Below are 8,050 nucleotides of genomic sequence, written 5' to 3' on the forward strand. Positions count from 1 at the left end.
AAACAAGTTTTATTTTGAATTTCCACGAAGAAACACAAGCATGAAAGTGTTCATCTGATATTTTGCTGTGTTTTGATTCCAATATGTCTTTGCCCATTGAAAACATTCTTTCAACTGCAGCGCTGGAAGGTATTGGTGTGTTGTAGCGAAAAAAATACATTAAAAAGTATGCGTTGACGCTATGCGCTAAAAAACGCAAAAACTTTACGGCGTAGCCTCAAGCTACAACTACCCAAAAAAATGTGGCCGTAAGCGTTAGCGTAAACAAAAAGTTTACATCTCTGGCTGTAGGTGGGGTACTCTCAGCAGCCCTGGATGTTCACACTGCGAGTCCAACATTCAGGACATCGATCATTTGGTCAAGGAAGGAGTGCTTGCTATTGTTTGATTGTTTATCTATTTTTCTAACATGCCAAATTAGATTTTTTTTTTCACTTTTGTTATGGTTTAACGTGTAAAACATACGGTAACCCAAATTTATCATATTACTGTGACAGGCCACTATTACATCCCAGCTGGCGATGCCTGTCGTTTTTACATTAATTCAACGTTTGCTAACGTTGGATCAGTGTGGAGGTGACGAGTTTAGCTGACTGGGGTCTAAAATTATCGCTCTATCAACGCAGCTTTTATCAAAGCACGCTTGATATCTTCAAGACATAACTTCCCTGGGTATAATTGAATTTCCGAAAGATGATGATGTTGTTCTTGCTAGTTTGTTTTATTTGTTTTTGTCATTGTTTTCAATGTCGTCAAGTTATAGCCTATCTAATTAGTGAGTCGTGCAAGGCCTATGGTGCGTTGCGCTTGAAATGGCTTTGCCCGTGGTAGGATTTCTTTGTGGGGTTTTCTTTGCCTGCCTTGCTCTTCTTTACTATGAGCTAAACGCATCAAGACGTGTTTCCCTTACGACCATCAGCACTCTTGATAACGCACCACGGCCGATCTTCATAGCAACTGTCCATACAAATCTTAAATATATCAGCTAAAGATATGTAGGCTAATAAAGCTATAGCCTAAATTTATTTGTTTTTGTTTTGTAACATTTTCTTTTTTTATTTTCCCTTTATATCTTAAATTTTTCTGAAGGTGTTGCGACCGTGCCAAATTTTTTTTTTTTTTTTTCAGCTCAATAACTTACTTCAGTCACAAGCACGTTTTAACGTTCGCGTTTTGTCGCTTCTACCTTTTTCTCGACCTTTGCTATGTTGACGTGTATTGTTTTGATATGATGGTCAGAAATAAAAACAACTGAACTGAACTGGCGAATGTGGAGCAGCACATCCGATATTTTTAAACACTGGTTGAAGCGCCAGAGGCACCGCATATGAGAGGTTCACACCGTACAACCCTAGGCCTACTACAAGTTTTTCTAGATAAAATAGTGAGCAACAATAGCAATTTTGCTGCAAGTGTAGTCGAGTGATTTTTGTTAAAAAAAATTTTTCTTGACGATACGTAGCTAAAATGTACGCTGAGGATAGTAAGATAAGTTCACCTTGAAGCATATGATGCAACGCATGATACAAATTGATTGCTTTTATTTTTGCTGAAAATTGTTTTTCTGGGGCCCATTTTTCGTATTGCTTCCGGACCAGTCCTGATTTCTCTCGGAGGCCCTGCTAACAGTTCCTCTGTTCCCAAGGAGCGGCTGGTCGGCTCTGACGATCGGGCGAAGCAGAGGTCTCGTGCGGCGGACATCCGGCCAGCAAGAAAGTTATTCTGCACAACAAAAATGATACTGTTACTAGTGAAGGCGATAATAAACCTAAGCAACACGGTTATAAGTTAAAGTTACAGGGACAGTCTATCGCCCAAAAATTATAAAGATCTGATTTTCAGACTGAGATCATGGAAGCCTAAAGAATCAAACGCAACAGTCCATCTCTCAACAGGCAGTTATTCGCCTATGGCTCATCGTTCCTTTTGTGTGTGTTCTAATTGTTTGTAACATGCTTGTAGCCAGAGATGTACGTATACGCCGCAAATTCTACGCCGTAGACTTGCGGAGTAGACTTTTTGTTTACGCTAATGCTTACGGCCACATCTTTTTGGATAGTTGTTGCTTGGGGCTACGCCGTAAAGTTTTCGCGGGTTTTTAGCGCATCGCGTCAACGCATACTTTTTAATGTATTTTTTTGCTACAACACGCCAATACCTTCCAGCGCTGCAGTTGAAAGAATGTTTTCAATGGGCAAAGACATATTGCAACCAAAACGCAGCAAAATGTCAGATGAACACTTTCAGATGCTTGTGTTTCTTCGTGGAAATTCAAAATGAAACTTGTTTGTTTCGAGTGGTTTATACCGTGTGAATGTTTGGCACCTATATCAAACAAAATGAGTTTACGCTAGTGTATGCGCTGACGCTGACGCCGCCAACTTTTTTTACAAGTTACGTTGACGTATACGGCGTAATCCTTCCTTCCGTTTTCTAAAACAGACTGTTGCACAAACTAAAAGTTTTAGCAAAACTAGAGATTGGATAAGAACTACAACTAGAGCAAACAAGTTTTTACCGAATTAGATTAGAATTAGAATTAACGACATTTCGCTCTAATTTATCGAATTAGACAACTAGATCTAATTGTCCAATTAAGTCTGCTCAAGAATGTGATGGTCAGCACTTTATTCATCCGCGGGACGTTTGTGGCCGATGAGCGGGACTACTTAGGCTATGTGTGCATACTGAAATTGAAACGGCCGAACTCCTGTTTGAATGTAAATTGATGCAAATGAACCGTCGGGGCAGCTCCACTCCTGTAGGCGAACTTGCTGTGCGATACATGAAACTGTGGCAGCGGTGGAATACAATTATTCAAGTTAATTCCATCTAGTGTTTCATCTTCCAACTTACATTTTCCAATGGTGGTTGATGACGTCAGCGAAATATGATGATGAAAGAAACAAAAAACGTCACGAAGGTGAAAGTGATGCAGTCATACGTAACAGTAGTTCCTGAATTGCAAGAACTGCAGCACAGCAGACCACGTGACCCTTGGTTGGTGACGTCACAAATACTGATTGTATCGTTGCATCGCCTCAGGAGCGTCCTCCCGTCGTCGTGCGCGTGGATCGTCACTGTGAGAGAAGAACAATCAAATTCTCAGCAAACACAACACTAATGCAACTTGTAGAGCAGCGGCTCTCAACCTTTTTTGGCTTACGGCACCCTGCAAACAACCAAAAAATTTGGCGGCACCCAAATTCAAACCAAAAACTTTCTGCATTAAATTTTCGCTGTTAGCACATTTTGAATTTTTTATCAATATGAATATATATTTACAATTTGGGTAGAGAGGTAACTCTTTTAAACCATAAACAGACATAACTCAGCAACAACATTACATTTAACATTATAAAAACAAAAAAACAAAAAACAAAAAAAAAGCGAACGTTTTCGGCTAGTCATATAGCCCTTTTCAAGCCTATAAGAAAATACATTTTTAAAAGAAATGCTAAAGAATCATATAGTATCACAGCAAAAATATGGTCAAATCTAAACATTTGAGAAACTGCCTCGCACACACAAAATGATAACTGAAAATTACACAGCACAACGGGTCAAGTATTTCAGAGGTAAAATTAATTGATTTTACCTCTGAAATACTTGATAATTTATTTTATTTTACCTCTGAAATACTTATAACTGTATTGCTTAGGTAAAATTAATTGATTTTACCTCTGAAATACTTGACCTGTTGTGCTGTGTAATTTTCAGTTATCATTTTGTGTGTGCGAGGCAGTTTCTCAAATGTTTAGATTTGACCATATTTTTGCTGATACTAAATGATTCTTTAGCATTTCTTTTAAAAAAGTATTTTCTTATAGGCTTGAAAAGGCTATATGACTAGCCGAAAACGTTCGCTTTTTGTTTTTTTTGTTTTTATAATGTTAAATGTAGTGCTGTTGCTGAATTATGTCTGTTTATGGAATATATATTTCATTTCAATATGATTTTTTGGTTTGGCAACCCTAAATTACGAGCCAGGCATTTACACTGTGTTTTAACTTAGTTTGCTTGGTAGCCACTTTAACAAGACAAAATTCTGCCACTGCAAATGACTAGAATGACACCGCTAACCAATCAGAACATGTTATACGAGGCTACCGTCCAATTGTGACCTTTCTAGCACTTAGCCAGAGAGTTAATCTTTGTTTTGAACTTTATTTGATAATTACAGAAGAAAAAAGAGCAATAGCAGTTGTGAGAATCGAACCCACGTCAATGAAATGACTACTTTTTAACCCTAACCCCTAAAAAGCCAACCAGCTGCCAACTTAGTCAGCAGCAGTGGCCGAGTCGTTAGCGCGTTGGGCTCGCAGTCGAGAGCCTGCATGTTCGACTCCACCCCCCCGCACTTGCTGTTGTTTCTATGGGAAAGAAACTTCACTATAAGTATAATTGCCTCTACCCAGTGATCGATTTCGAGTAATGGGTAGTACCAAATTTAAGTCATAAGTAGAGTAGACAACCGGAAACAGACATTGTCGTCGGCTGCAGCGTGGGTCAGGTGTACGTCAGAAGGCGTACACCGATGCATAGCGCTCAAGTCCGCTTTCTCGCAATGCAGGGTAAAAATATGAAAAACAAACAAACAAACAAACAAACAGCTGATAGAAAATCCAGCACTTAATTTTCTTTGTATCATCTTCTTTTCGTCCTTTTTCACGTCACGGAAAACGTAGTTCATGATTGGTTCGAGTTTTCATTTGCAGTGCCAGAATTATTTCTTATTAAGTGACTACCAGTTTGCTTACCCAAAAATGCCCTTTCCGAAACATACTTTGTGAAAAGACTTGAAAACCCTATGCTTCGATCAGAAAGAAGCTGATGCTGCAATGGGGGGTCTGGGGGGCGCAGCCACCCAGAAGTTGTAATGACTATGACGATTTTAGCCCACTGTCCAAAAATCACCCCCCCAAATTCTAAAAGTGGATAGAGCCCCTGGTGCGAAATCTGTGCTGAGTTTTAGCGTAAATCCTTTCAATGTCTGAGCGCATATATGATAATGCTACTCTAATAATCTGCGGCACCCTTGCGACACGTAAACGGCACCCCGGTTGAGAACCATTGTTGTAGAGGTTGCCTCCAAAGAAACGGAATATAAGTGTAGTAGCTTAAGTTATTTGTAATTTTGTGGGTTTTTGTTATAAGCAAAAACTCACTTGGATTTGAATGAACATAAGCTTGATAAAAAATTAGGGTAGGATTTTTCTGAACACTTTTGGGTACGATATTCAAGATGGCGTCCAAAATGGGGTAGGTTGTTGTAGGCGCCCCATGATATTCTCATCTTAACCAGCTTTACTTTTTTAATTTTCTGGGTTAATGAATAGGCAAAGTTTTTTTACAGATCCTACACAGGTCCATAAAAATTTTAACACTAAAAGTACCAGGCGGTCCAATTTGACCGCTTTTCATTTTAAAGTGAATGCTATTTCGTCCGTTTTATAATCTGGACTTTGACCTTTCACGACTTTTAACCATTTTAAAGTTTACATTGATGGGATAATGTTTTATCATAAATTTTTGATCATGATAGTTACTGATCATAAATCCTGACTTTGAAAAAACTTGATCGACGTTTACCCCACCCGCAGGTTTACACCATCCACAAGGGCAGTTTTTGGGACCTATTTTGTAAAATAATTCCATATTTTGCCACTAGAGAACGCTGTCTTAAATTTACATCTTTAAACCTACCTTTAAAACATGCCCTTTTATTTTGTGCACAATTAAAAAAAGGTTTTTAGATTGGACCTTTGGGTCTAAAGATATGGGCACATTAGTTCACACTTTTAGCTCTTCACTGCCAGTAGTGGTAAAAATATAATTTGAGTTTTCTTGGCAGCCACTCAACCGATTCAAACAAAAGTTGACACAGACCCTTTTTATGGCGTGACATTTTTTTCTTCTGGCATTATTTCTTTTATATTGCCACAAGAGGGCAGTAAAGCATATTCTTCATCAAATTAAATGATTTGATAGCTCACTTTTTTAGAAATCTCTTACTAGTATGAAGACAATGAACCCATGAAGATGTGAAATCACATGCATCTAATCTTCTAATTAAGATGGAATCTTCAACGTATCACGTCATGTGAAGTAGGAAGATGGTTGTGTCTTTTTACACAACTACGCAGGGCCGTAGCCAGACCGCAGAGCAAGGGGGCCAACTTTTTTTTAGGGGGGGGGCAAAAAAATTGAATCATTATAATTGTAGTTGTTGCTCGAGAATATTGAGATTTTTCCAGGGGTGGGGGCGATTTTTTTTTCAGGGGGTGAGGCCCCCCTCGCTTCCGGCTGGCTACGGGTCTGCAACTACGTTTGTGCAATCGTCTCAAAAGTTGCCCGCTGGACCATTTCCCTTCGTTTCCTTGTTCACTATTATTACTAAAATGTCCATAACAACAATAGTATCTTATGTTCCTTTATCCACATCTTTTAATTTTCTTAACACGCTTTCTCATTCCATCTGTGAGGTCAGTTAATCTGTTGTGGTATATTGTGCAACTCGGTCAGTCTTCATTCTTGAAACATCAAATCATCTCCAATAACTTTTTTCCGCTTGATTTTTTGCTGTTTTCTTCCATCTTTTCTTGTGTCCTTGGGCCAAACTGACTTAGTGAGATCAGTGGCGGATCCAGAGGGGAAATTGTGTCACAATTAAACCATAGAAACTTAACTTTGACTGCGGCGCATTTGTCGGATTAAGTTTTTTGGTCAGGCATTCTTTCGTACATTGTTTCATCACAATAGAATTGTATAGTATTGCTGATATAATGCAAACATCAGCATAATTTCTCTTGCCTGCCAGCGTAGCTTAGCTGGAATAAGGTTTATGCTTTCGGTCGCTGAAAACCTGACAAAGGAATAGGCTAACATATGGAGAGGATAAACTCAGCGCATTGGCGTTTCTGCATCAACATGGGAACATTTTAATTGTCAGGAACTCCGTTATAAATCGATTTGTCAAGAGTGGTAACTGCAAACTTGATTTTGTGTTGCCCTCAACGATATGATACAAGCTTGCATGAGACCATCTACAAAGTAACGTTTTATGTTTCTGAGTAATTTTGTTAAAAAATGAGAGCATTTCTGATTTTTCAAGTAACTAAATTTTTAATTTTAACATAGCCTAATGTTTCCAAATTTAGCATCAAACAGAAAAGAAACTTGCTTGTAACAAAGAACTCGACAGATTAGCCTATGACTCTATGTTATGGAAAATCTGAAAAAAGGCATCTGCAAATTCTTGGCATGTTTTCATTCGTTTCGTTTTGGTAACTATATAAGTTTACCATAGTCATCCCATCAATGATGATTAATTTATCAATGTGCAAGCCCTAGCAAACAGTGGTGCCACGCGGCATGGTGTGAACAATGGTCAAGCAGCACATCTCCACTTCGCCAAGTATTCAGATCCCCGCCCGAGAACCAGCTGGGCCATGGCCTCTCTAGACTTGCCTCATCAAGGCGTAACCGTTTGCACACTGGTGTTGGACGCTATTGTGCAGACATGTTGCGTTGGGGCTTGGCAGAGAGCGCTGCTTGTGAGTGTGGTGAAATGCAGACGGCAGCCCACTTTATCAAGGATTGTCTGCTATACAGACCATCTCATGGTATGGGAGGCCTAGTTTCTATCGATGACGACACCAGGCAGTGGCTAACCAACGGATGCCCTGACAGTTAGCGACAACACGAGAGAAGAATTTATCAATTTCGGTAAGATATCGGTTCATCTGGTGGCTCCGGAGTGGTATGTTCAACTGCTGTGTCTGTCATCTTCAAGGAGCACACCGCACCGATAGTTACCTCATTCCTGTCAACTTGTATTTGTTGTTTGTTACTACCAGTATCCAGCTCCTCAAAATGACGGAGTATCGATAACAGGGAACACCCAGTAAAAAAAACCAAACTATACATTGCAATGACATTCGTATACGTAGGTTTCCTCACCTGAACTTATCGTGTGACAACTCTTGTCTGTGAATTGTGAAATTCCCGGACAATTCTCACGTTGCTCATCAATGGCGAAATCTGCGCA

General features: G+C 39.4%; 1 long non-coding RNA gene across 1 annotated transcript; it reads right to left on the minus strand.

Annotated features, from left to right (window-relative positions):
* Positions 1 to 1,500: 1,500 nt before the first annotated feature.
* Positions 1,501 to 8,050, minus strand: LOC145773998 (uncharacterized). The gene is made up of 3 exons (XR_014289991.1): positions 7,963 to 8,050; positions 2,857 to 3,080; positions 1,501 to 1,722 (listed from the first exon to the last, which is right to left on the minus strand). It is a non-coding gene; the product is annotated as an uncharacterized LOC145773998 (long non-coding RNA).

The sequence above is a fragment of the Aplidium turbinatum genome, chromosome 7 (genome assembly GCF_918807975.1).
Source record: "Aplidium turbinatum chromosome 7, kaAplTurb1.1, whole genome shotgun sequence".
NCBI lineage: Eukaryota > Metazoa > Chordata > Ascidiacea > Aplousobranchia > Polyclinidae > Aplidium > Aplidium turbinatum.